The 27,090-nt window shown below is 45.4% G+C and overlaps 16 non-coding genes across 16 annotated transcripts; 7 read left to right on the top strand and 9 right to left on the bottom strand.

The window, feature by feature from the left end:
• Window positions 1-2,423: 2,423 nt before the first annotated feature.
• On the bottom strand, window positions 2,424-2,513 carry trnap-agg (transfer RNA proline (anticodon AGG)). Its single transcript is given in 2 exon segments — window positions 2,424-2,459; window positions 2,478-2,513. It is a non-coding gene; the product is annotated as a tRNA-Pro (tRNA).
• Window positions 2,514-2,693: 180 nt separating this feature from the next.
• On the top strand, window positions 2,694-2,784 carry trnar-ucg (transfer RNA arginine (anticodon UCG)). The gene is given in 2 exon segments: window positions 2,694-2,730; window positions 2,749-2,784. It is a non-coding gene; the product is annotated as a tRNA-Arg (tRNA).
• A 1,525-nt stretch (window positions 2,785-4,309) lies between these two features.
• Window positions 4,310-4,400, top strand: trnar-ucg (transfer RNA arginine (anticodon UCG)). The gene is given in 2 exon segments: window positions 4,310-4,346; window positions 4,365-4,400. It is a non-coding gene; the product is annotated as a tRNA-Arg (tRNA).
• A 1,255-nt stretch (window positions 4,401-5,655) lies between these two features.
• On the bottom strand, window positions 5,656-5,746 carry trnap-agg (transfer RNA proline (anticodon AGG)). Its single transcript is given in 2 exon segments — window positions 5,656-5,691; window positions 5,711-5,746. It is a non-coding gene; the product is annotated as a tRNA-Pro (tRNA).
• A 6,646-nt stretch (window positions 5,747-12,392) lies between these two features.
• trnar-ucg (transfer RNA arginine (anticodon UCG)) lies at window positions 12,393-12,483 on the top strand. Its single transcript is given in 2 exon segments — window positions 12,393-12,429; window positions 12,448-12,483. It is a non-coding gene; the product is annotated as a tRNA-Arg (tRNA).
• Window positions 12,484-14,011: 1,528 nt separating this feature from the next.
• Window positions 14,012-14,102, top strand: trnar-ucg (transfer RNA arginine (anticodon UCG)). The gene is given in 2 exon segments: window positions 14,012-14,048; window positions 14,067-14,102. It is a non-coding gene; the product is annotated as a tRNA-Arg (tRNA).
• A 1,526-nt stretch (window positions 14,103-15,628) lies between these two features.
• trnar-ucg (transfer RNA arginine (anticodon UCG)) lies at window positions 15,629-15,719 on the top strand. The gene is given in 2 exon segments: window positions 15,629-15,665; window positions 15,684-15,719. It is a non-coding gene; the product is annotated as a tRNA-Arg (tRNA).
• Window positions 15,720-16,974: 1,255 nt separating this feature from the next.
• Window positions 16,975-17,065, bottom strand: trnap-agg (transfer RNA proline (anticodon AGG)). Its single transcript is given in 2 exon segments — window positions 16,975-17,010; window positions 17,030-17,065. It is a non-coding gene; the product is annotated as a tRNA-Pro (tRNA).
• Window positions 17,066-18,591: 1,526 nt separating this feature from the next.
• trnap-agg (transfer RNA proline (anticodon AGG)) lies at window positions 18,592-18,682 on the bottom strand. Its single transcript is given in 2 exon segments — window positions 18,592-18,627; window positions 18,647-18,682. It is a non-coding gene; the product is annotated as a tRNA-Pro (tRNA).
• A 180-nt stretch (window positions 18,683-18,862) lies between these two features.
• Window positions 18,863-18,953, top strand: trnar-ucg (transfer RNA arginine (anticodon UCG)). The gene is given in 2 exon segments: window positions 18,863-18,899; window positions 18,918-18,953. It is a non-coding gene; the product is annotated as a tRNA-Arg (tRNA).
• A 1,255-nt stretch (window positions 18,954-20,208) lies between these two features.
• trnap-agg (transfer RNA proline (anticodon AGG)) lies at window positions 20,209-20,299 on the bottom strand. Its single transcript is given in 2 exon segments — window positions 20,209-20,244; window positions 20,264-20,299. It is a non-coding gene; the product is annotated as a tRNA-Pro (tRNA).
• Window positions 20,300-21,817: 1,518 nt separating this feature from the next.
• Window positions 21,818-21,908, bottom strand: trnap-agg (transfer RNA proline (anticodon AGG)). Its single transcript is given in 2 exon segments — window positions 21,818-21,853; window positions 21,873-21,908. It is a non-coding gene; the product is annotated as a tRNA-Pro (tRNA).
• Window positions 21,909-23,434: 1,526 nt separating this feature from the next.
• Window positions 23,435-23,525, bottom strand: trnap-agg (transfer RNA proline (anticodon AGG)). The gene is given in 2 exon segments: window positions 23,435-23,470; window positions 23,490-23,525. It is a non-coding gene; the product is annotated as a tRNA-Pro (tRNA).
• Window positions 23,526-25,051: 1,526 nt separating this feature from the next.
• Window positions 25,052-25,142, bottom strand: trnap-agg (transfer RNA proline (anticodon AGG)). The gene is given in 2 exon segments: window positions 25,052-25,087; window positions 25,107-25,142. It is a non-coding gene; the product is annotated as a tRNA-Pro (tRNA).
• A 180-nt stretch (window positions 25,143-25,322) lies between these two features.
• Window positions 25,323-25,413, top strand: trnar-ucg (transfer RNA arginine (anticodon UCG)). The gene is given in 2 exon segments: window positions 25,323-25,359; window positions 25,378-25,413. It is a non-coding gene; the product is annotated as a tRNA-Arg (tRNA).
• A 1,255-nt stretch (window positions 25,414-26,668) lies between these two features.
• On the bottom strand, window positions 26,669-26,759 carry trnap-agg (transfer RNA proline (anticodon AGG)). Its single transcript is given in 2 exon segments — window positions 26,669-26,704; window positions 26,724-26,759. It is a non-coding gene; the product is annotated as a tRNA-Pro (tRNA).
• Between the last annotated feature and the right edge of the window lie 331 nt (window positions 26,760-27,090).

Below are 27,090 nucleotides of genomic sequence, written 5' to 3'. Positions count from 1 at the left end.
CAATGACCTTCCCTCCATCATAAGGTCAGAAGTGGTGATGTTCGCTGATGATTGCACACTGTTCAGCACCATTCGAGACTCGTCAGATACTGACACAGTCCGTGTCCATATGCAGCAAGACCTGGACAACATTTAGACTTGGGCTGGCAAGTAACATTTGCACCACACAACTGCCACGCAATGACCATCTCCAACAAGCGATACTCTAACCATCTCCCCTTGACATTCAATGGCATTACCATCGCTGAATCCCCCACTATCAACATTCTAGGGGTTACCATTGATCAGAAACTGAACTGGACCAGCCATGTAAATACTGTGGCTACAAGAGCAGGCCAGAGGCTGGGAATTCTGCGGCGAGTGTCTCACCTCCTGACTCCCCAAAGCCTTTCCACCATCTATAAGGCACAAGTCGGGAGTGTGATGGAATACTCTCCACTTGCCTGGATGAGTGCAGCTCCAACAACACTCAAGAAGCTCGACACCATTCAAGATAAGGCAGCCCGCTTGATTGGCACTCCATCCACCACCTTCAACATTCACTCCCTCCACCACCAGCGCACTGTGGCTGCAGTGTGTACCATCTACAAGATGCACTGCAGCAACTCGCCAAAGCTCCTTCAACAGCACCTTCCAAACCCGCGACCTCTACCACTTAGAAGGACAAGGGCAGCAGACGCATCGGAACATCACCACCTAAAAGTTCCCCACCAAGCCACACACCATCCGGACTTGGACCTGTATCGCCGGTCCTTCACTGCCGCTGGGCCAAAATCCTGGAACTCCCTTCCGAACAGCATTGTGGGAGTACCTACACCATATGGACTGTACCGGTTCAAGAATGCGGCTCACCACCATCTTCTCAAGGGCAATTAGGGATAAGCACTAAATGCAGGCCAACCAGCTAGCGACGCCCACATCCCATCAATGAATAATAAAAAAAAATGTCTGTTTTAAATGCAATAGGCTTTGGCACAAGAGTTATGAGTGGTCAGTTGTTAATGACTTCTTTTTGCGAGCAGCTTCCTTGAATCTGCTCACAATTCTCCCCTTAAAAAGAGGCGCAGTATCATCAGCGGCCGCGTGGCCTAATGGATAAGGCGTCTGACGTCAGTTGTGAGTTTTACAGTTATCAGAAGATTGTAGGTTTGAGTCTTGCCGCGGTCGTTTAATTAAGTGGGCGACACTTTATCTGTTCTGAATCTGGCTTCAAACCGACCATTTTTGACAGTCCCTCAACTGAAGCAGCGGAAGGCCTGTTGCTTACATTAAGCTGATTGTACATTTTCAACATTGTAGATCTGTGTGCACGGGCAGGATAAGCGGTGAAGTGGACTTTCTTTCAGGGTATTTCTGCTTCGATGCAAAAACCAGGAAATGGAATGGCTGAGAGCAGTGCATGGTTGAGACGAGGTGCCCGAGAGACTAAGGCGATGGACTGTTAATCGAGAATGCGGATCCCATCCTCGTCGTTATTACGTTTGATACTGGTACCCTTTCCGAGCTTTTAACTGAAACTTGCCTAAAATAAACTTTCAAATGCAATTTCGTCAGAATCGCCCTGGTGCTCCTGGTCTGTGCCCCATGCATTACTCATATCTTGTTAAAATTAAAAGAGACCACTGCAATTCTTCAACTTCTTGAATGAATGTGGAACAGTGATCGTGATTCGGAGATTGTCGAACTGCTCCTTTCTTCTGCTGAGATTGTCACCGAATGAAAGAATAGCGGGACCAGAGGCAAATGTTTAGGGAGCAGAAACATAAATTTCTCCTTTAGGAGGCAAAGTAATTTCAAAAATATTTATCAACCTTAATGAAGAGATTTTCTGTTTTAGTGTCTTTGGTTGAGAGCTAAATAATGGGCGAGAAATCCTCGTTCTTTTCGGCATAATCTCATGGGATCTGAGGGCCCGGTTTAACGTCTTACCAGCAAGACGGGGGCACCAACAGTGCAGCAGTACCTCAGTACTGCACTGGAGTGTCAGCCTGGATTATGTGCTCAAGTCTCTGGAGTGCTGCTTGACTTTGCTGCCGCTGAGCCACGGCGGACACCGACACTCAGTTCATTTGGTTGGAGAGAAATGACGGAGATAAATGGAAAAATTATAATGGAGTAAACCTTCAATTTGTCGTCCAACAGAAGAGCGGGCATTGTAATCGGCCGCCTATTATAGAAACAGTCCGATTTATGTTGCCATCGCTTTCTTAAGCATTGAAAATCAGGCCTGTCTTTAATGGAATGGCTCGTGGTCAGTTGGTAATCACTCTGGGTCTGTTTAAACCGGCAGTGCTCACAGTCCCGGATCATTCTGTGTCTGTTTAAAATGGCATAGCTGGCAGTCCCGGATCATTCCGTTTTTTTTCCAAGTAGAGCGATTTCAGCTTTCATGACTGAGGTGTTGAGTTTAGCTAAATGTGACTGGGCTCGTCCGGGATTTGAACCCGGGACCTCTCGCATTTTAAGCCACAGAAATTCCCTAAGCGAGAATCAAACCCCTAGACCAACGAGCCACCGATGTTATGTTTCAAGTTGCATTGCGATTCCCTGAGCTGGTGCAAACCCAGCTCGCAGAAGTCCTGTTCATTCAGTTAAAACATGTTTATCTTTTACTCAATCCGCTTCTTTTTGCGAGCATTTTAATTGAATCTGCTCACAATTCTCCCCATAAAAAGAGGTACAGCCGCATCAGTGGCCGCGTGGCCTAATGGATAAGGCGTCTGACTTCGGTTGCGAGGTTTTTCAGTTATCAGACGATTGCAGGTTCGAGTCCTGCCGCGGTCGTTCAATTAACTGGGCGACACTTTTTCTGTTCTGAATCTGGCTTCAAACCAACCATTTTTGACAGTCCCTCAACTGAAGCAGCGGAAGGCCTTTTGCTTACATTAAGCTGATTGTACATTTTCAACATTGTAGATCTGTGTGCATGGGCAGGGTAAGCGGTGAAGTGGACTTTCTTTCAGGGTATTTCTGCTTAGATGCAAAAACCAGGAAATGGAATGGCTGAGAGCAGTGCATGGTTGAGACGAGGTGGCCGAGAGGTTGAGGCGATGGACTGTTCATCGAGAATGCGGAACCCGTCCTCGTCGTTATTACGTTTGATACTGGTACCCTTTCCGAGCTTTTAACTGGAACTTGCCTAAAATAAACTTTCAAATGCAATTTCGTCAGAATCGCCCTGGTGCTCCTGGTCTGTGCCCCATGCATTACTCATATCTTGTTAAAATTAAAAGAGACCACTGCAATTCTTCAACATCTTGAATGAATGTGGAGCAGTGATCGTGATTCGGAGATTGTCGAACTCCTCCTTTCTTCTGCTGAGATTGTCACCGAATGAAAGAGTAGCGGGACCAGAGGCAAATGTTTAGGGAGCAGAAACATAAATTTCTCCTTCAGGAGGCAATGTAATTTCAAAAATATTGATCAACCTTAATGAAGAGATTTTCTGTTTTAGTGTCTTTGGATGAGAGCTAAATAATGGGCGAGAAATCCTCGTTCTTTTCGGCGTACTCTCATGGGATCGGAGGGCCCGGTTTAACGTCTTACCAGCAAGACGGGGGCACCAACAGTGCAGCAGTACCTCAGTACTGCACTGGAGTGTCAGCCTGGATTATGTGCTCAAATCTCTGGAGTGCTGCTTGACTTGGCTGCAGCTGAGCCACGGCTGACACCTACACTCAGGTCATTTGGCTGGAGAGAAATGACGGAGATAAATGGAAAACTTATGATGGAGTAAACCTTCAATTTGTCGTCCAACAGAAGAGCGGGCATTGTAATCGGCCGCCTATTATAGAAACAGTCCGATTTATGTTGCCATCGCTTTCTTAAGCATTGAAAATCAGGCCTGTCTTTAATGGAATGGCTCGTGGTCAGTTGTTAATCACTCTGGGTCTGTTTAAACCGGGAGTGCTAACAGTCCCGGCTCATTCTGTGTCTGTTTAAAATGGCAGAGCTCACAGTCCCGGATCATTCTGGTTTTTTTAAAGTAGAGCGATTTCAGCTTTCATGACTGAGGTGTTGAGTTTAACTAAATGTGACTGGGCTCATCCGGGATTTGAACCCGGGACCTCTCGCATTTTAAGCCACAGAAATTCCCTAAGCGAGAATCACACCCCTAGACCAACGAGCCGCCGATGTTATGTTTCAAATTGCATTGCGATTTCTTGAGCTGGTGCAAACCCAGCTCGCAGAAGTCCTGTTCATTCAGTTAAAATATGTTTATCTTTTCCTCAATCCGCTTCTTTTTGCGAGCATTTTAATTGAATCTGCTCACAATTCTCCCCATAAAAAGAGGTACAGCCGCATCAGTGGCCGCGTGGCCTAATGGATAAGGCGTCTGACTTCGGTTGCGAGGTTTTTCAGTTATCAGACGATTGCAGGTTCGAGTCCTGCCGCGGTCGTTCAATTAAATTGGCGACACTTTTTCTGTTCTGAATTTGGCTTCAAACCAACCATTTTTGACAGTCCCTCAACTGAAGCAGCGGAAGGCCTTTTGCTTACATTAAGCTGATTGTCCATTTTCAACATTGTAGATCTGTGTGCATGGGCAGGATAAGCGGTGAAGTGGACTTTCTTTCAGGGTATTTCTGCTTAGATGCAAAAACCAGGAAATGGAATGGCTGAGAGCAATGCATGGTTGAGACGAGGTGGCCGAGAGGTTGAGGCGATGGACTGTTCATCGAGAATGCGGATCCCATCCTCGTCCTTATTACGTTTGATACTGGCACCCTTTCCGAGCTTTTAACTGAAACTTGCCTAAAATAAACTGTCAAATGCAATTTCGTCAGAATCGCCCTGGTGCTCCTGGTCTGTGCCCCATGCATTACTCATATCTTGTTAAAATTAAAAGAGACCACTGCAATTCTTCAACATCTTGAATGAATGTGGAGCAGTGATCGTGATTCGGAGATTGCCGAACTCCTCCTTTCTTCTGCTGAGATTGTCACCGAATGAAAGAGTAGCGGGACCAGAGGCAAATGTTTAGGGAGCAGAAACATAAATTTCTCCTTCAGGAGGCAATGTAATTTCAAAAATATTGATCAACCTTAATGAAGAGATTTTCTGTTTTAGTGTCTTTGGATGAGAGCTAAATAATGGGCGAGAAATCCTCGTTCTTTTCGGCATACTCTCATGGGATCGGAGGGCCCGGTTTAACGTCTTACCAGCAAGACGGGGGCACCAACAGTGCAGCACTACCTCAGTACTGCACTGGAGTGTCAGCCTGGATTATGTGCTCAAATCTCTGGAGTGCTGCTTGACTTGGCTGCAGCTGAGCCACGGCTGACACCTACACTCAGGTCATTTGGCTGGAGAGAAATGACGGAGATAAATGGAAAAATTATAGTGGAGTAAACCTTCAATTTGTCGTCCAACAGAAGAGCGGGCATTGTAATCGGCCGCCTATTATAGAAACAGTGCGATTTATGTTGCCATCGCTTTCTTAAGCATTGAAAATCAGGCCTGTCTTTAATGGAATGGCTCGTGGTCAGTTGTTCATCACTCTGGGTCTGTTTAAACCGGGAGTGCTTACAGTCCCGGATCACTCTGTGTCTGTTTAAAATGGCAGAGCTCACAGTCCCGGATCATTCCGTTTTTTTTAAAGTAGAGCGATTTCAGCTTTCATGACTGAGGTGTTGAGTTTAACTAAATGTGACTGGGCTCGTCCGGGATTTGAACCCGGGACCTCTCGCATTTTAAGCCACAGATAATTCCCTAAGCGAGAATCATACCCCTAGACCAACGAGCCGCCGATGTTATGTTTCAAGTTGCATTGCGATTCCCTGCGCTGGTGCAAACCCAGCTCGCAGAAGTCCTGTTCATTCAGTTAAAATATGTTTATCTTTTCCTCAATCCGCTTCTTTTTGCGAGCATTTTAATTGAATCTGCTCACAATTCTCCCCATAAAAAAAGGTACAGCCGCATCAGTGGCCGCATGGCCTAATGGATAAGGCGTCTGACTTCGGTTGCGAGGTTTTTCAGTTATCAGACGATTGCAGGTTCGAGTCCTGCCGCGGTCGTTCAATTAACTGGGCGACACTTTTTCTGTTCTGAATCTGGCTTCAAACCAACCATTTTTGACAGTCCCTCAACTGAAGCAGCGGAAGGCCTTTTGCTTACATTAAGCTGATTGTACATTTTCAACATTGTAGATCTGTGTGCATGGGCAGGATAAGCGGTGAAGTGGACTTTCTTTCAGGGTATTTCTGCTTGGATGCAAAAACCAGGAAATGGAATGGCTGAGAGCAGTGCATGGTTGAGACGAGGTGGCCGAGAGGTTGAGGCGATGGACTGTTCATCGAGAATGCGGAACCCATCCTCGTCGTTATTACGTTTGATACTGGTACCCTTTCCGAGCTTTTAACTGGAACTTGCCTAAAATAAACTTTCAAATGCAATTTCGTCAGAATCGCCCTGGTGCTCCTGGTCTGTGCCCCATGCATTACTCATATCTTGTTAAAATTAAAAGAGACCACTGCAATTCTTCAACATCTTGAATGAATGTGGAGCAGTGATCGTGATTCGGAGATTGTCGAACTCCTCCTTTCTTCTGCTGAGATTGTCACCGAATGAAAGAGTAGCGGGACCAGAGGCAAATGTTTAGGGAGCAGAAACATAAATTTCTCCTACAGGAGGCAATGTAATTTCAAAAATATTGATCAACCTTAATGAAGAGATTTTCTGTTTTAGTGTCTTTGGATGAGAGCTAAATAATGGGCGAGAAATCCTCGTTCTTTTCGGCGTACTCTCATGGGATCGGAGGGCCCGGTTTAACGTCTTACCAGCAAGACGGGGGCACCAACAGTGCAGCAGTACCTCAGTACTGCACTGGAGTGTCAGCCTGGATTATGTGCTCAAATCTCTGGAGTGCTGCTTGACTTGGCTGCAGCTGAGCCACGGCTGACACCTACACTCAGGTCATTTGGCTGGAGAGAAATGACGGAGATAAATGGAAAAATTATGATGGAGTAAACCTTCAATTTGTCGTCCAACAGAAGAGCGGGCATTGTAATCGGCCGCCTATTATAGAAACAGTCCGATTTATGTTGCCATCGCTTTCTTAAGCATTGAAAATCAGGCCTGTCTTTAATGGAATGGCTCGTGGTCAGTTGTTAATCACTCTGGGTCTGTTTAAACCGGGAGTGCTAACAGTCCCGGCTCATTCTGTGTCTGTTTAAAATGGCAGAGCTCACAGTCCCGGATCATTCTGTTTTTTTTAAAGTAGAGCGATTTCAGCTTTCATGACTGAGGTGTTGAGTTTAACTAAATGTGACTGGGCTCGTCCGGGATTTGAACCCGGGACCTCTCGCATTTTAAGCCACAGAAATTCCCTAAGCGAGAATCACACCCCTAGACCAACGAGCCGCCGATGTTATGTTTCAAGTTGCATTGCGATTCCTTGAGCTGGTGCAAACCCAGCTCGCAGAAGTCCTGTTCATTCAGTTAAAATATGTTTATCTTTTCCTCAATCCGCTTCTTTTTGCGAGCATTTTAATTGAATCTGCTCACAATTCTCCCCATAAAAAGAGGTACAGCCGCATCAGTGGCCGCGTGGCCTAATGGATAAGGCGTCTGACTTCGGTTGCGAGGTTTTTCAGTTATCAGACGATTGCAGGTTCTAGTCCTGCCGCGGTCGTTCAATTAAATTGGCGACACTTTTTCTGTTCTGAATTTGGCTTCAAACCAACCATTTTTGACAGTCCCTCAACTGAAGCAGCGGAAGGCCTTTTGCTTACATTAAGCTGATTGTCCATTTTCAACATTGTAGATCTGTGTGCATGGGCAGGATAAGCGGTGAAGTGGACTTTCTTTCAGGGTATTTCTGCTTAGATGCAAAAACCAGGAAATGGAATGGCTGAGAGCAGTGCATGGTTGAGACGAGGTGGCCGAGAGGTTGAGGCGATGGACTGTTCATCGAGAATGCGGATCCCATCCTCGTCGTTATTACGTTTGATACTAGCACCCTTTCCGAGCTTTTAACTGAAACTTGCCTAAAATAAACTGTCAAATGCAATTTCGTCAGAATCGCCCTGGTGCTCCTGGTCTGTGCCCCATGCATTACTCATATCTTGTTAAAATTAAAAGAGACCACTGCAATTCTTCAACATCTTGAATGAATGTGGAGCAGTGATCGTGATTCGGAGATTGCCGAACTCCTCCTTTCTTCTGCTGAGATTGTCACCGAATGAAAGAGTAGCGGGACCAGAGGCAAATGTTTAGGGAGCAGAAACATAAATTTCTCCTTCAGGAGGCAATGTAATTTCAAAAATATTGATCAACCTTAATGAAGAGATTTTCTGTTTTAGTGTCTTTGGATGAGAGCTAAATAAAGGGCGAGAAATCCTCGTTCTTTTCGGCATACTCTCATGGGATCGGAGGGCCCGGTTTAACGTCTTACCAGCAAGACGGGGGCACCAACAGTGCAGCACTACCTCAGTACTGCACTGGAGTGTCAGCCTGGATTATGTGCTCAAATCTCTGGAGTGCTGCTTGACTTGGCTGCAGCTGAGCCACGGCTGACACCTACACTCAGGTCATTTGGCTGGAGAGAAATGACGGAGATAAATGGAAAAATTATAGTGGAGTAAACCTTCAATTTGTCGTCCAACAGAAGAGCGGGCATTGTAATCGGCCGCCTATTATAGAAACAGTGCGATTTATGTTGCCATCGCTTTCTTAAGCATTGAAAATCAGGCCTGTCTTTAATGGAATGGCTCGTGGTCAGTTGTTCATCACTCTGGGTCTGTTTAAACCGGGAGTGCTTACAGTCCCGGATCACTCTGTGTCTGTTTAAAATGGCAGAGCTCACAGTCCCGGATCATTCCGTTTTTTTTAAAGTAGAGCGATTTCAGCTTTCATGACTGAGGTGTTGAGTTTAACTAAATGTGACTGGGTTCGTCCGGGATTTGAATCCGGGACCTCTCGCATTTTAAGCCACAGATAATTCCCTAAGCGAGAATCATACCCCTAGACCAACGAGCCGCCGATGTTATGTTTCAAGTTGCATTGCGATTCCTTGAGCTCGTGCAAACCCAGCTCGCAGAAGTCCTGTTCATTCAGTTAAAATATGTTTATCTTTTCCTCAATCCGCTTCTTTTTGCGAGCATTTTAATTGAATCTGCTCACAATTCTCCCCATAAAAAAAGGTACAGCCGCATCAGTGGCCGCATGGCCTAATGGATAAGGCGTCTGACTTCGGTTGCGAGGTTTTTCAGTTATCAGACGATTGCAGGTTCGAGTCCTGCCGCGGTCGTTCAATTAACTGGGCGACACTTTTTCTGTTCTGAATCTGGCTTCAAACCAACCATTTTTGACAGTCCCTCAACTGAAGCAGCGGAAGGCCTTTTGCTTACATTAAGCTGATTGTACATTTTCAACATTGTAGATCTGTGTGCATGGGCAGGATAAGCGGTGAAGTGGACTTTCTTTCAGGGTATTTCTGCTTGGATGCAAAAACCAGGAAATGGAATGGCTGAGAGCAGTGCATGGTTGAGACGAGGTGGCCGAGAGGTTGAGGCGATGGACTGTTCATCGAGAATGCGGAACCCATCCTCGTCGTTATTACGTTTGATACTGGTACCCTTTCCGAGCTTTTAACTGGAACTTGCCTAAAATAAACTTTCAAATGCAATTTCGTCAGAATCGCCCTGGTGCTCCTGGTCTGTGCCCCATGCATTACTCATATCTTGTTAAAATTAAAAGAGACCACTGCAATTCTTCAACATCTTGAATGAATGTGGAGCAGTGATCGTGATTCGGAGATTGTCGAACTCCTCCTTTCTTCTGCTGAGATTGTCACCGAATGAAAGAGTAGCGGGACCAGAGGCAAATGTTTAGGGAGCAGAAACATAAATTTCTCCTACAGGAGGCAATGTAATTTCAAAAATATTGATCAACCTTAATGAAGAGATTTTCTGTTTTAGTGTCTTTGGATGAGAGCTAAATAATGGGCGAGAAATCCTCGTTCTTTTCGGCGTACTCTCATGGGATCGGAGGGCCCGGTTTAACGTCTTACCAGCAAGACGGGGGCACCAACAGTGCAGCAGTACCTCAGTACTGCACTGGAGTGTCAGCCTGGATTATGTGCTCAAATCTCTGGAGTGCTGCTTGACTTGGCTGCAGCTGAGCCACGGCTGACACCTACACTCAGGTCATTTGGCTGGAGAGAAATGACGGAGATAAATGGAAAAATTATGATGGAGTAAACCTTCAATTTGTCGTCCAACAGAAGAGCGGGCATTGTAATCGGCCGCCTATTATAGAAACAGTCCGATTTATGTTGCCATCGCTTTCTTAAGCATTGAAAATCAGGCCTGTCTTTAATGGAATGGCTCGTGGTCAGTTGTTAATCACTCTGGGTCTGTTTAAACCGGGAGTGCTAACAGTCCCGGCTCATTCTGTGTCTGTTTAAAATGGCAGAGCTCACAGTCCCGGATCATTCTGTTTTTTTTAAAGTAGAGCGATTTCAGCTTTCATGACTGAGGTGTTGAGTTTAACTAAATGTGACTGGGCTCGTCCGGGATTTGAACCCGGGACCTCTCGCATTTTAAGCCACAGAAATTCCCTAAGCGAGAATCACACCCCTAGACCAACGAGCCGCCGATGTTATGTTTCAAGTTGCATTGCGATTCCTTGAGCTGGTGCAAACCCAGCTCGCAGAAGTCCTGTTCATTCAGTTAAAATATGTTTATCTTTTCCTCAATCCGCTTCTTTTTGCGAGCATTTTAATTGAATCTGCTCACAATTCTCCCCATAAAAAGAGGTACAGCCGCATCAGTGGCCGCGTGGCCTAATGGATAAGGCGTCTGACTTCGGTTGCGAGGTTTTTCAGTTATCAGACGATTGCAGGTTCTAGTCCTGCCGCGGTCGTTCAATTAAATTGGCGACACTTTTTCTGTTCTGAATTTGGCTTCAAACCAACCATTTTTGACAGTCCCTCAACTGAAGCAGCGGAAGGCCTTTTGCTTACATTAAGCTGATTGTCCATTTTCAACATTGTAGATCTGTGTGCATGGGCAGGATAAGCGGTGAAGTGGACTTTCTTTCAGGGTATTTCTGCTTAGATGCAAAAACCAGGAAATGGAATGGCTGAGAGCAGTGCATGGTTGAGACGAGGTGGCCGAGAGGTTGAGGCGATGGACTGTTCATCGAGAATGCGGATCCCATCCTCGTCGTTATTACGTTTGATACTAGCACCCTTTCCGAGCTTTTAACTGAAACTTGCCTAAAATAAACTGTCAAATGCAATTTCGTCAGAATCGCCCTGGTGCTCCTGGTCTGTGCCCCATGCATTACTCATATCTTGTTAAAATTAAAAGAGACCACTGCAATTCTTCAACATCTTGAATGAATGTGGAGCAGTGATCGTGATTCGGAGATTGCCGAACTCCTCCTTTCTTCTGCTGAGATTGTCACCGAATGAAAGAGTAGCGGGACCAGAGGCAAATGTTTAGGGAGCAGAAACATAAATTTCTCCTTCAGGAGGCAATGTAATTTCAAAAATATTGATCAACCTTAATGAACAGATTTTCTGTTTTAGTGTCTTTGGATGAGAGCTAAATAAAGGGCGAGAAATCCTCGTTCTTTTCGGCATACTCTCATGGGATCGGAGGGCCCGGTTTAACGTTTTACCAGCAAGACGGGGGCACCAACAGTGCAGCACTACCTCAGTACTGCACTGGAGTGTCAGCCTGGATTATGTGCTCAAATCTCTGGAGTGCTGCTTGACTTGGCTGCAGCTGAGCCACGGCTGACACCTACACTCAGGTCATTTGGCTGGAGAGAAATGACGGAGATAAATGGAAAAATTATAGTGGAGTAAACCTTCAATTTGTCGTCCAACAGAAGAGCGGGCATTGTAATCGGCCGCCTATTATAGAAACAGTGCGATTTATGTTGCCATCGCTTTCTTAAGCATTGAAAATCAGGCCTGTCTTTAATGGAATGGCTCGTGGTCAGTTGTTCATCACTCTGGGTCTGTTTAAACCGGGAGTGCTTACAGTCCCGGATCACTCTGTGTCTGTTTAAAATGGCAGAGCTCACAGTCCCGGATCATTCCGTTTTTTTTAAAGTAGAGCGATTTCAGCTTTCATGACTGAGGTGTTGAGTTTAACTAAATGTGACTGGGCTCGTCCGGGATTTGAATCCGGGACCTCTCGCATTTTAAGCCACAGATAATTCCCTAAGCGAGAATCATACCCCTAGACCAACGAGCCGCCGATGTTATGTTTCAAGTTGCATTGCGATTCCTTGAGCTCGTGCAAACCCAGCTCGCAGAAGTCCTGTTCATTCAGTTAAAATATGTTTATCTTTTCCTCAATCCGCTTCTTTTTGCGAGCATTTTAATTGAATCTGCTCACAATTCTCCCCATAAAAAGAGGTACAGCCGCATCAGTGGCCGCGTGGCCTAATGGATAAGGCGTCTGACTTCGGTTGCGAGGTTTTTCAGTTATCAGACGATTGCAGGTTCGAGTCCTGCCGCGGTCGTTCAATTAAATTGGCGACACTTTTTCTGTTCTGAATTTGGCTTCAAACCAACCATTTTTGACAGTCCCTCAACTGAAGCAGCGGAAGGCCTTTTGCTTACATTAAGCTGATTGTCCATTTTCAACATTGTAGATCTGTGTGCATGGGCAGGATAAGCGGTGAAGTGGACTTTCTTTCAGGGTATTTCTGCTTAGATGCAAAAACCAGGAAATGGAATGGCTGAGAGCAGTGCATGGTTGAGACGAGGTGGCCGAGAGTTTGAGGCGATGGACTGTTCATCGAGAATGCGGATCCCATCCTCGTCGTTATTACGTTTGATACTGGCACCCTTTCCGAGCTTTTAACTGAAACTTGCCTAAAATAAACTGTCAAATGCAATTTCGTCAGAATCGCCCTGGTGCTCCTGCTCTGTGCCCCATGCATTACTCATATCTTGTTAAAATTAAAAGAGACCACTGCAATTCTTCAACATCTTGAATGAATGTGGAGCAGTGATCGTGATTCGGAGATTGCCGAACTCCTCCTTTCTTCTGCTGAGATTGTCACCGAATGAAAGAGTAGCGGGACCAGAGGCAAATGTTTAGGGAGCAGAAACATAAATTTCTCCTTCAGGAGGCAATGTAATTTCAAAAATATTGATCAACCTTAATGAAGAGATTTTCTGTTTTAGTGTCTTTGGATGAGAGCTAAATAATGGGCGAGAAATCCTCGTTCTTTTCGGCATACTCTCATGGGATCGGAGGGCCCGGTTTAACGTCTTACCAGCAAGACGGGGGCACCAACAGTGCAGCACTACCTCAGTACTGCACTGGAGTGTCAGCCTGGATTATGTGCTCAAATCTCTGGAGTGCTGCTTGACTTGGCTGCAGCTGAGCCACGGCTGACACCTACACTCAGGTCATTTGGCTGGAGAGAAATGACGGAGATAAATGGAAAAATTATAGTGGAGTAAACCTTCAATTTGTCGTCCAACAGAAGAGCGGGCATTGTAATCGGCCGCCTATTATAGAAACAGTGCGATTTATGTTGCCATCGCTTTCTTAAGCATTGAAAATCAGGCCTGTCTTTAATGGAATGGCTCGTGGTCAGTTGTTCATCACTCTGGGTCTGTTTAAACCGGGAGTGCTTACAGTCCCGGATCACTCTGTGTCTGTTTAAAATGGCAGAGCTCACAGTCCCGGATCATTCCGTTTTTTTTATAAAGTAGAGCGATTTCAGCTTTCATGACTGAGGTGTTGAGTTTAACTGAATGTGACTGGGCTAGTCCGGGATTTGAACCCGGGACCTCTCGCATTTTAAGCCACAGATAATTCCCTAAGCGAGAATCATACCCCTAGACCAACGAGCCGCCGATGTTATGTTTCAAGTTGCATTGCGATTCCCTGCGCTGGTGCAAACCCAGCTCGCAGAAGTCCTGTTCATTCAGTTAAAATATGTTTATCTTTTCCTCAATCCGCTTCTTTTTGCGAGCATTTTAATTGAATCTGCTCACAATTCTCCCCATAAAAAGAGGTACAGCCGCATCAGTGGCCGCGTGGCCTAATGGATAAGGCGTCTGACTTCGGTTGCGAGGTTTTTCAGTTATCAGACGATTGCAGGTTCGAGTCCTGCCGCGGTCGTTCAATTAACTGGGCGGCACTTTTTCTGTTCTGAATCTGGCTTCAAACCAACCATTTTTGACAGTCCCTCAACTGAAGCAGCGGAAGGCCTTTTGCTTACATTAAGCTGATTGTACATTTTCAACATTGTAGATCTGTGTGCATGGGCAGGATAAGCGGTGAAGTGGACTTTCTTTCAGGGTATTTCTGCTTGGATGCAAAAACCAGGAAATGGAATGGCTGAGAGCAGTGCATGGTTGAGACGAGGTGGCCGAGAGGTTGAGGCGATGGACTGTTCATCGAGAATGCAGAACCCATCCTCGTCGTTATTACGTTTGATACTGGTACCCTTTCCGAGCTTTTAACTGGAACTTGCCTAAAATAAACTTTCAAATGCAATTTCGTCAGAATCGCCCTGGTGCTCCTGGTCTGTGCCCCATGCATTACTCATATCTTGTTAAAATTAAAAGAGACCACTGCAATTCTTCAACATCTTGAATGAATGTGGAGCAGTGATCGTGATTCGGAGATTGTCGAACTCCTCCTTTCTTCTGCTGAGATTGTCACCGAATGAAAGAGTAGCGGGACCAGAGGCAAATGTTTAGGGAGCAGAAACATAAATTTCTCCTTCAGGAGGCAATGTAATTTCAAAAATATTGATCAACCTTAATGAAGAGATTTTCTGTTTTAGTGTCTTTGGATGAGAGCTAAATAATGGGCGAGAAATCCTCGTTCTTTTCGGCGTACTCTCATGGGATCGGAGGGCCCGGTTTAACGTCTTACCAGCAAGACGGGGGCACCAACAGTGCAGCAGTACCTCAGTACTGCACTGGAGTGTCAGCCTGGATTATGTGCTCAAATCTCTGGAGTGCTGCTTGACTTGGCTGCAGCTGAGCCACGGCTGACACCTACACTCAGGTCATTTGGCTGGAGAGAAATGACGGAGATAAATGGAAAAATTATAGTGGAGTAAACCTTCAATTTGTCGTCCAACAGAAGAGCGGGCATTGTAATCGGCCGCCTATTATAGAAACAGTGCGATTTATGTTGCCATCGCTTTCTTAAGCATTGAAAATCAGGCCTGTCTTTAATGGAATGGCTCGTGGTCAGTTGTTCATCACTCTGGGTCTGTTTAAACCGGGAGTGCTTACAGTCCCGGATCACTCTGTGTCTGTTTAAAATGGCAGAGCTCACAGTCCCGGATCATTCCGTTTTTTTTAAAGTAGAGCGATTTCAGCTTTCATGACTGAGGTGTTGAGTTTAACTAAATGTGACTGGGCTCGTCCGGGATTTGAATCCGGGACCTCTCGCATTTTAAGCCACAGATAATTCCCTAAGCGAGAATCATACCCCTAGACCAACGAGCCGCCGATGTTATGTTTCAAGTTGCATTGCGATTCCTTGAGCTCGTGCAAACCCAGCTCGCAGAAGTCCTGTTCATTCAGTTAAAATATGTTTATCTTTTCCTCAATCCGCTTATTTTTGCGAGCATTTTAATTGAATCTGCTCACAATTCTCCCCATAAAAAGAGTTACAGCCGCATCAGTGGCCGCGTGGCCTAATGGATAAGGCGTCTGACTTCGGTTGCGAGGTTTTTCAGTTATCAGACGATTGCAGGTTCGAGTCCTGCCGCGGTCGTTCAATTAAATTGGCGACACTTTTTCTGTTCTGAATTTGGCTTCAAACCAACCATTTTTGACAGTCCCTCAACTGAAGCAGCGGAAGGCCTTTTGCTTACATTAAGCTGATTGTCCATTTTCAACATTGTAGATCTGTGTGCATGGGCAGGATAAGCGGTGAAGTGGACTTTCTTTCAGGGTATTTCTGCTTAGATGCAAAAACCAGGAAATGGAATGGCTGAGAGCAGTGCATGGTTGAGACGAGGTGGCCGAGAGTTTGAGGCGATGGACTGTTCATCGAGAATGCGGATCCCATCCTCGTCGTTATTACGTTTGATACTGGCACCCTTTCCGAGCTTTTAACTGAAACTTGCCTAAAATAAACTGTCAAATGCAATTTCGTCAGAATCGCCCTGGTGCTCCTGCTCTGTGCCCCATGCATTACTCATATCTTGTTAAAATTAAAAGAGACCACTGCAATTCTTCAACATCTTGAATGAATGTGGAGCAGTGATCGTGATTTGGAGATTGCCGAACTCCTCCTTTCTTCTGCTGAGATTGTCACCGAATGAAAGAGTAGCGGGACCAGAGGCAAATGTTTAGGGAGCAGAAACATAAATTTCTCCTTCAGGAGGCAATGTAATTTCAAAAATATTGATCAACCTTAATGAAGAGATTTTCTGTTTTAGTGTCTTTGGATGAGAGCTAAATAATGGGCGAGAAATCCTCGTTCTTTTCGGCATACTCTCATGGGATCGGAGGGCCCGGTTTAACGTCTTACCAGGAAGACGGGGGCACCAACAGTGCAGCACTACCTCAGTACTGCACTGGAGTGTCAGCCTGGATTATGTGCTCAAATCTCTGGAGTGCTGCTTGACTTGGCTGCAGCTGAGCCACGGCTGACACCGACACTCAGGTCATTTGGCTGGAGAGAAATGACGGAGATAAATGGAAAAATTATAATGGAGTAAACCTTCAATTTGTCGTCCAACAGAAGAGCGGGCATTGTAATCGGCCGCCTATTATAGAAACAGTCCGATTTATGTTGCCATCGCTTTCTTAAGCATTGAAAATCAGGCCTGTCTTTAATGGAATGGCTCGTGGTCAGTTGTTAATCACTCTGGGTCTGTTTAAACCGGGAGTGCTTACAGTCCCGGACCATTCTGTGTCTGTTTAAAATGGCAGAGCTCACAGTCCCGGATCATTCCGTTTTTTTTAAAGTAGAGCGATTTCAGTTTTCATGACTGAGGTGTTGAGTTTAACTAAATGTGACTGGGCTCGTCCGGGATTTGAACCCGGGACCTCTCGCATATTGAAGCCACAGAAATTCCCTAAGCGAGAATCAGACCCCTAGACCAACGAGCCGCCGATGTTATGTTTCAAGTTGCATTGCGATTCCCTGAACTGGTGCAAACCCAGCTCGCAGAAGTCCTGTTCATTCAGTTAAAATATGTTTATCTTTTCCTCAATCCGCTTCTCTTTGCGAGCATTTTAATTGAATCTGCTCACAATTCTCCCCATAAAAAGAGGTACAGCCGCATCAGTGGCCGCGTGGCCTAATGGATAAGGCGTCTGACTTCGGTTGCGAGGTTTTTTAGTTATCAGACGATTGCAGGTTCGAGTCCTACCGCGGTCGTTCAATTAACTGGGCGACACTTTTTCTGTTCTGAATCTGGCTTCAAACCAACCATTTTTGACAGTCCCTCAACTGAAGCTGCGGAAGGCCTTTTGCTTACATTAAGCTGATTGTACATTTTCAACATTGTAGATCTGTGTGCATGGGCAGGATAAGCGGTGAAGTGGACTTTCTTTCAGGGTATTTCTGCTTAGATGCAAAAACCAGGAAATGGAATGGCTGAGAGCAGTGCATGGTTGAGACGAGGTGGCCGAGAGGTTGAGGCGATGGATTGTTCATCGAGAATGCGGATCCCATCCTCGTCGTTATTACGTTTGATACTGGTACCCTTTCCGAGCTTTTAACTGAAACTTGCCTAAAATAAACTTTCAAATGCAATTTCGTCAGAATCGCCCTGGTGCTCCTGGTCTGTGGCCCATGCATTACTCATATCTTGTTAAAATTAAAAGAGATCTCTGCAATTCTTCAACATCTTGAATGAATGTGGAGCAGTGATCGTGATTCGGAGATTGTCGAACTCCTCCTTTCTTCTGCTGAGATTGTCACCGAATGAAAGAGTAGCGGGACCAGAGGCAAATGTTTAGGGAGCAGAAACATAAATTTCTCCTTCAGGAGGCAATGTAATTTCAAAAATATTGATCAACCTTAATGAAGAGATTTTCTGTTTTAGTGTCTTTGGATGAGAGCAAAATAATGGGCGAGAAATCCTCGTTCTTTTCGGCATACTCTCATGGGATCGGAGGGCCCGATTTAACGTCTTACCAGCAAGACGAGGGCATCAACAGTGCAGCACTACCTCAGTACTGCACTGGAGTGTCAGCCTGGATTATGTGCTCAAGTCTCTGGAGTGCTGCTTGACTTGGCTGCAGCTGAGCCACGGCTGACACCGACACTCAGGTCATTTGGCTGGAGAGAAATGACGGAGATAAATGGAAAAATTATAATGGAGCAAACCTTCAATTTGTCGTCCAACAGAAGAGCGGGCATTGTAATCGGCCGCCTATTATAGAAACAGTCCGATTTATGTTGCCATCGCTTTCTTAAGCATTGAAAATCAGGCCTGTCTTTAATGGAATGGCTCGTGGTCAGTTGTTAATCACTCTGGGTCTGTTTAAACCGGGAGTGCTTTCAGTCCCGGATCATTCTGTGTCTGTTTAAAATGGCAGAGCTCTGAGTCCCGGATCATTCCGTTTTTTTTAAAGTAGAGCAATTTCAGCTTTCATGACTGAGGTGTTGAGTTTAATTAAATGTGACTGGGCTCGTCCGGGATTTGAACCCGGGACCTCTCGCATATTGAAGCCACAGAAATTCCCTAAGCGAGAATCATACCCCTAGACCAACGAGCCGCCGATGTTATGTTTCAAGTTGCATGGCGATTCCTTGAGCTGGTGCAAACCCAGCTCGCAGAAGTCCTGTTCATTCAGTTAAAATATGTTTATCTTTTCCTCAATCCGCTTCTTTTTGCGAGCATTTTAATTGAATCTGCTCACAATTCTCCCCATAAAAAGAGGTACAGCCGCATCAGTGGCCGCGTGGCCTAATGGATAAGGCGTCTGACTTCGGCTGCGAGGTTTTTCAGTTATCAGACGATTGCAGGTTCGAGTCCTGCCGCGGTCGTTCAATTAACTGGGCGACACTTTTTCTGTTCTGAATCTGGCTTCAAACCAACCATTTTTGACAGTCCCTCAACTGAAGCAGCGGAAGGCCTTTTGCTTACATTAAGCTGATTGTACATTTTCAACATTGTAGATCTGTGTGCATGGGCAGGATAAGCGGTGAAGTGGACTTTCTTTCAGGGTATTTCTGCTTAGATGCAAAAACCAGGAAATGGAATGGCTGAGAGCAGTGCATGGTTGAGACGAGGTGGCCGAGAGGTTGAGGCGATGGACTGTTCATCGAGAATGCGGATCCCATCCTCGTCGTTATTACGTTTGATACTGGTACCCTTTCCGAGCTTTTAACTGAAACTTGCCTAAAATAAACTTTCAAATGCAATTTCGTCAGAATCGCCCTGGTGCTCCTGGTCTGTGCCCCATGCATTACTCATATCTTGTTAAAATTAAAAGAGACCACTGCAATTCTTCAACATCTTGAATGAATGTGGAGGAGTGATCGTGATTCGGAGATTGTCGAACTCCTCCTTTCTTCTGCTGAGATTGTCACCGAATGAAAGAGTAGCGGGACCAGAGGCAAATGTTTAGGGAGCAGAAACATAAATTTCTCCTTCAGGAGGCAATGTAATTTCAAAAATATTGATCAACCTTAATGAAGAGATTTTCTGTTTTAGTGTCTTTGGATGAGAGCTAAATAATGGGCGAGAACTGCTCGTTCTTTTCGGCATACTCTCATGGGATCGGAGGGCCCGGTTTAACGTCTTACCAGGAAGACGGGGGCACCAACAGTGCAGCACTACCTCAGTACTGCACTGGAGTGTCAGCCTGGATTATGTGCTCAAATCTCTGGAGTGCTGCTTGACTTGGCTGCAGCTGAGCCACGGCTGACACCGACACTCAGGTCATTTGGCTGGAGAGAAATGACGGAGATAAATGGAAAAATTATAATGGAGTAAACCTTCAATTTGTCGTCCAGCAGAAGAGCGGGCATTGTAATCGGCCGCCTATTATAGAAACAGTCCGATTTATGTTGCCATCGCTTTCTTAAGCATTGAAAATCAGGCCTGTCTTTAATGGAATGGCTCGTGGTCAGTTGTTAATCACTCTGGGTCTGTTTAAACCGGGAGTGCTCACAGTCCCGGATCATTCTGTGTCTGTTTAAAATGGCAGAGCTCACAGTCCCGGATCATTCCGTTTTTTTTAAAGTAGAGCGATTTCAGTTTTCATGACTGAGGTGTTGAGTTTAACTAAATGTGACTGGGCTCGTCCGGGATTTGAACCCGGGACCTCTCGCATATTCAAGCCACAGAAATTCCCTAAGCGAGAATCAGACCCCTAGACCAACGAGCCGCCGATGTTATGTTTCAAGTTGCATGGCGATTCCCTGAGCTGGTGCAAACCCAGCTCGCAGAAGTCCTGTTCATTCAGTTAAAATATGTTTATCTTTTCCTCAATCCGCTTCTTTTTGCGAGCATTTTAATTGAATCTGCTCACAATTCTCCCCATATAAAGAGATACAGCCGCATCAGTGGCCGCGTGGCCTAATGGATAAGGCTTCTGACTTCGGTTGCGAGGTTTATCAGTTATCAGACGATTGCAGGTTCGAGTCCTGCCGCGGTCGTTCAATTAACTGGGCGACACTTTTTCTGTTCTGAATCTGGCTTCAAACCAACCATTTTTGACAGTCCCTCAACTGAAGCAGCGGAAGGCCTTTTGCTTACATTAAGCTGATTGTACATTTTCAACATTGTAGATCTGTGTGCATGGGCAGGATAAGCGGTGAAGTGGACTTTCTTTCAGGGTATTTCTGCTTAGATGCAAAAACCAGGAAATGGAATGGCTGAGAGCAGTGCATGGTTGAGACGAGGTGGCCGAGAGGTTGAGGCGATGGACTGTTCATCGAGAATGCGGATCCCATCCTCGTCGTTATTACGTTTGATACTGGTACCCTTTCCGAGCTTTTAACTGAAACTTGCCTAAAATAAACTTTCAAATGCAATTTCGTCAGAATCGCCCTGGTGCTCCTGGTCTGTGGCCCATGCATTACTCATATCTTGTTAAAATTAAAAGAGACCACTGCAATTCTTCAACATCTTGAATGAATGTGGAGCAGTGATCGTGATTCGGAGATTGTCGAACTCCTCCTTTCTTCTGCTGAGATTGTCACCGAATGAAAGAGTAGCGGGACCAGAGGCAAATGTTTAGGGAGCAGAAACATAAATTTCTCCTTCAGGAGGCAATGTAATTTCAAAAATATTGATCAACCTTAATGAAGAGATTTTCTGTTTTAGTGTCTTTGGATGAGAGCTAAATAATGGGCGAGAAATCCTCGTTCTTTTCGGCATACTCTCATGGGATCGGAGGGCCCGATTTAACGTCTTACCAGCAAGACGGGGGCACCAACAGTGCCTCAGTACTGCACTGGAGTGTCAGCCTGGATTATGTGCTCAAATCTCTGGAGTGCTGCTTGACTTGGCTGCAGCTGAGCCACGGCTGACACCGACACTCAGGTCATTTGGCTGGAGAGAAATGACGGAGATAAATGGAAAAATTATAATGGAGCAAACCTTCAATTTGTCGTCCAACAGAAGAGCGGGCATTGTAATCGGCCGCCTATTATAGAAACAGTCCGATTTATGTTGCCATCGCTTTCTTAAGCATTGAAAATCAGGCCTGTCTTTAATGGAATGGCTCGTGGTCAGTTGTTAATCACTCTGGGTCTGTTTAAACCGGGAGTGCTTTCAGTCCCGGATCATTCTGTGTCTGTTTAAAATGGCAGAGCTCTGAGTCCCGGATCATTCCGTTTTTTTTAAAGTAGAGCAATTTCAGCTTTCATGACTGAGGTGTTGAGTTTAATTAAATGTGACTGGGCTCGTCCGGGATTTGAACCCGGGACCTCTCGCATATTCAAGCCACAGAAATTCCCTAAGCGAGAATCATACCCCTAGACAAACGAGCCGCCGATGTTATGTTTCAAGTTGCATGGCGATTCCCTGAGCTGGTGCAATCCCAGCTCGCAGAAGTCCTGTTCATTCAGTTAAAATATGTTTATCTTTTCCTCAATCCGCTTCTTTTTGCGAGCATTTTAATTGAATCTGCTCACAATTCTCCCCATAAAAAGAGGTACAGCCGCATCAGTGGCCGCGTGGCCTAATGGATAAGGCGTTTGACTTCGGTTGCGAGGTTTTTCAGTTATCAGACGATTGCAGGTTCGAGTCCTGCCGCGGTCGTTCAATTAACTGGGCGACACTTTTTCTGTTCTGAATCTGGCTTCAAACCAATCATTTTTGACAGTCCCTCAACTGAAGCAGCGGAAGGCCTTTTGCTTACATTAAGCTGATTGTACATTTTCAACATTGTAGATCTGTGTGCATGGGCAGGATAAGCGGTGAAGTGGACTTTCTTTCAGGGTATTTCTGCTTAGATGCAAAAACCAGGAAATGGAATGGCTGAGAGCAGTGCATGGTTGAGACGAGGTGGCCGAGAGGTTGAGGCGATGGATTGTTCATCGAGAATGCGGATCCCATCCTCGTCGTTATTACGTTTGATACTGGTACCCTTTCCGAGCTTTTAACTGAAACTTGCCTAAAATAAACTTTCAAATGCAATTTCGTCAGAATCGCCCTGGTGCTGCTGGTCTGTGGCCCATGCATTACTCATATCTTGTTAAAATTAAAAGAGATCTCTGCAATTCTTCAACATCTTGAATGAATGTGGAGCAGTGATCGTGATTCGGAGATTGTCGAACTCCTCCTTTCTTCTGCTGAGATTGTCACCGAATGAAAGAGTAGCGGGACCAGAGGCAAATGTTTAGGGAGCAGAAACATAAATTTCTCCTTCAGGAGGCAATGTACTTTCAAAAATATTGATCAACCTTAATGAAGAGATTTTCTGTTTTAGTGTCTTTGGATGAGAGCTAAATAATGGGCGAGAAATCCTCGTTCTTTTCGGCATACTCTCATGGGATCGGAGGGCCCGATTTAACGTCTTACCAGCAAGACGAGGGCACCAACAGTGCAGCACTACCTCAGTACTGCACTGGAGTGTCAGTCTGGATTATGTGCTCAAATCTCTGGAGTGCTGCTTGACTTGGCTGCAGCTGAGCCACGGCTGACACCGACACTCAGGTCATTTGGCTGGAGAGAAATGACGGAGATAAATGGAAAAATTATAATGGAGTAAACCTTCAATTTGTCGTCCAACAGAAGAGCGGGCATTGTAATCGGCCGCCTATTATAGAAACAGTCCGATTTATGTTGCCATCGCTTTCTTAAGCATTGAAAATCAGGCCTGTCTTTAATGGAATGGCTCGTGGTCAGTTGTTAATCACTCTGGGTCTGATTAAACCGGGAGTGCTTACAGTCCCGGACCATTCTGTGTCTGTTTAAAATGGCAGAGCTCACAGTCCCGGATCATTCCGTTTTTTTTAAAGTAGAGCGATTTCAGTTTTCATGACTGAGGTGTTGAGTTTAACTAAATGTGACTGGGCTCGTCCGGGATTTGAACCCGGGACCTCTCGCATATTGAAGCCACAGAAATTCCCTAAGCGAGAATCAGACCCCTAGACCAACGAGCCGCCGATGTTATGTTTCAAGTTGCATTGCGATTCCCTGAACTGGTGCAAACCCAGCTCGCAGAAGTCCTGTTCATTCAGTTAAAATATGTTTATCTTTTCCTCAATCCGCTTCTCTTTGCGAGCATTTTAATTGAATCTGCTCACAATTCTCCCCATAAAAAGAGGTACAGCCGCATCAGTGGCCGCGTGGCCTAATGGATAAGGCGTCTGACTTCGGTTGCGAGGTTTTTTAGTTATCAGACGATTGCAGGTTCGAGTCCTACCGCGGTCGTTCAATTAACTGGGCGACACTTTTTCTGTTCTGAATCTGGCTTCAAACCAACCATTTTTGACAGTCCCTCAACTGAAGCTGCGGAAGGCCTTTTGCTTACATTAAGCTGATTGTACATTTTCAACATTGTAGATCTGTGTGCATGGGCAGGATAAGCGGTGAAGTGGACTTTCTTTCAGGGTATTTCTGCTTAGATGCAAAAACCAGGAAATGGAATGGCTGAGAGCAGTGCATGGTTGAGACGAGGTGGCCGAGAGGTTGAGGCGATGGATTGTTCATCGAGAATGCGGATCCCATCCTCGTCGTTATTACGTTTGATACTGGTACCCTTTCCGAGCTTTTAACTGAAACTTGCCTAAAATAAACTTTCAAATGCAATTTCGTCAGAATCGCCCTGGTGCTCCTGGTCTGTGGCCCATGCATTACTCATATCTTGTTAAAATTAAAAGAGATCTCTGCAATTCTTCAACATCTTGAATGAATGTGGAGCAGTGATCGTGATTCGGAGATTGTCGAACTCCTCCTTTCTTCTGCTGAGATTGTCACCGAATGAAAGAGTAGCGGGACCAGAGGCAAATGTTTAGGGAGCAGAAACATAAATTTCTCCTTCAGGAGGCAATGTAATTTCAAAAATATTGATCAACCTTAATGAAGAGATTTTCTGTTTTAGTGTCTTTGGATGAGAGCTAAATAATGGGCGAGAAATCCTCGTTCTTTTCGGCATACTCTCATGGGATCGGAGGGCCCGATTTAACGTCTTACCAGCAAGACGAGGGCATCAACAGTGCAGCACTACCTCAGTACTGCACTGGAGTGTCAGCCTGGATTATGTGCTCAAGTCTCTGGAGTGCTGCTTGACTTGGCTGCAGCTGAGCCACGGCTGACACCGACACTCAGGTCATTTGGCTGGAGAGAAATGACGGAGATAAATGGAAAAATTATAATGGAGTAAACCTTCAATTTGTCGTCCAACAGAAGAGCGGGCATTGTAATCGGCCGCCTATTATAGAAACAGTCCGATTTATGTTGCCATCGCTTTCTTAAGCATTGAAAATCAGGCCTGTCTTTAATGGAATGGCTCGTGGTCAGTTGTTAATCACTCTGGGTCTGTTTAAACCGGGAGTGCTTTCAGTCCCGGATCATTCTGTGTCTGTTTAAAATGGCAGAGCTCTGAGTCCCGGATCATTCCGTTTTTTTTAAAGTAGAGCAATTTCAGCTTTCATGACTGAGGTGTTGAGTTTAATTAAATGTGACTGGGCTCGTCCGGGATTTGAACCCGGGACCTCTCGCATATTGAAGCCACAGAAATTCCCTAAGCGAGAATCATACCCCTAGACAAACGAGCCGCCGATGTTATGTTTCAAGTTGCATGGCGATTCCCTGAGCTGGTGCAAACCCAGCTCGCAGAAGTCCTGTTCATTCAGTTAAAATATGTTTATCTTTTCCTCAATCCGCTTCTTTTTGCGAGCATTTTAATTGAATCTGCTCACAATTCTCCCCATAAAAAGAGGTACAGCCGCATCAGTGGCCGCGTGGCCTAATGGATAAGGCGTCTGACTTCGGCTGCGAGGTTTTTTAGTTATCAGACGATTGCAGGTTCGAGTCCTGCCGCGGTCGTTGAATTAACTGGGCGACACTTTTTCTGTTCTGAATCTGGCTTCAAACCAACCATTTTTGACAGTCCCTCAACTGAAGCAGCGGAAGGCCTTTTGCTTACATTAAGCTGATTGTACATTTTCAACATTGTAGATCTGTGTGCATGGGCAGGATAAGCGGTGAAGTGGACTTTCTTTCAGGGTATTTCTGCTTAGATGCAAAAACCAGGAAATGGAATGGCTGAGAGCAGTGCATGGTTGAGACGAGGTGGCCGAGAGGTTGAGGCGATGGACTGTTCATCGAGAATGCGGATCCCATCCTCGTCGTTATTACGTTTGATACTGGTACCCTTTCCGAGCTTTTAACTGAAACTTGCCTAAAATAAACTTTCAAATGCAATTTCGTCAGAATCGCCCTGGTGCTCCTGGTCTGTGCCCCATGCATTACTCAAATCTTGTTAAAATTAAAAGAGACCACTGCAATTCTTCAACATCTTGAATGAATGTGGAGGAGTGATCGTGATTCGGAGATTGTCGAACTCCTCCTTTCTTCTGCTGAGATTGTCACCGAATGAAAGAGTAGCGGGACCAGAGGCAAATGTTTAGGGAGCAGAAACATAAATTTCTCCTTCAGGAGGCAATGTAATTTCAAAAATATTGATCAACCTTAATGAAGAGATTTTCTGTTTTAGTGTCTTTGGATGAGAGCTAAATAATGGGCGAGAAATGCTCGTTCTTTTCGGCATACTCTCATGGGATCGGAGGGCCCGGTTTAACGTCTTACCAGGAAGACGGGGGCACCAACAGTGCAGCACTACCTCAGTACTGCACTGGAGTGTCAGCCTGGATTATGTGCTCAAATCTCTGGAGTGCTGCTTGACTTGGCTGCCGCTGAGCCACGGCTGACACCGACACTCAGGTCATTTGGCTGGAGAGAAATGACGGAGATAAATGGAAAAATTATAATGGAGTAAACCTTCAATTTGTCGTCCAACAGAAGAGCGGGCATTGTAATCGGCCGCCTATTATAGAAACAGTCCGATTTATGTTGCCATCGCTTTCTTAAGCATTGAAAATCAGGCCTGTCTTTAATGGAATGGCTCGTGGTCAGTTGTTAATCACTCTGGGTCTGTTTAAACCGGGAGTGCTTACAGTCCCGGACCATTCTGTGTCTGTTTAAAATGGCAGAGCTCACAGTCCCGGATCATTCCGTTTTTTTTAAAGTAGAGCGATTTCAGTTTTCATGACTGAGGTGTTGAGTTTAACTAAATGTGACTGGGCTCGTCCGGGATTTGAACCCGGGACCTCTCGCATATTGAAGCCACAGAAATTCCCTAAGCGAGAATCAGACCCCTAGACCAACGAGCCGCCGATGTTATGTTTCAAGTTGCATTGCGATTCCCTGAACTGGTGCAAACCCAGCTCGCAGAAGTCCTGTTCATTCAGTTAAAATATGTTTATCTTTTCCTCAATCCGCTTCTCTTTGCGAGCATTTTAATTGAATCTGCTCACAATTCTCCCCATAAAAAGAGGTACAGCCGCATCAGTGGCCGCGTGGCCTAATGGATAAGGCGTCTGACTTCGGTTGCGAGGTTTTTTAGTTATCAGACGATTGCAGGTTCGAGTCCTACCGCGGTCGTTCAATTAACTGGGCGACACTTTTTCTGTTCTGAATCTGGCTTCAAACCAACCATTTTTG

This window comes from Somniosus microcephalus, unplaced genomic scaffold, assembly GCF_052327205.1.
Source record: "Somniosus microcephalus isolate GS21.2 unplaced genomic scaffold, FLI_Smic_1.0 unresolved_chr1, whole genome shotgun sequence".
Lineage (NCBI taxonomy): Eukaryota > Metazoa > Chordata > Chondrichthyes > Squaliformes > Somniosidae > Somniosus > Somniosus microcephalus.
Note: the sequence above shows the minus strand (reverse complement) of the source record. Positions and strands in the feature narration are given on the sequence as shown.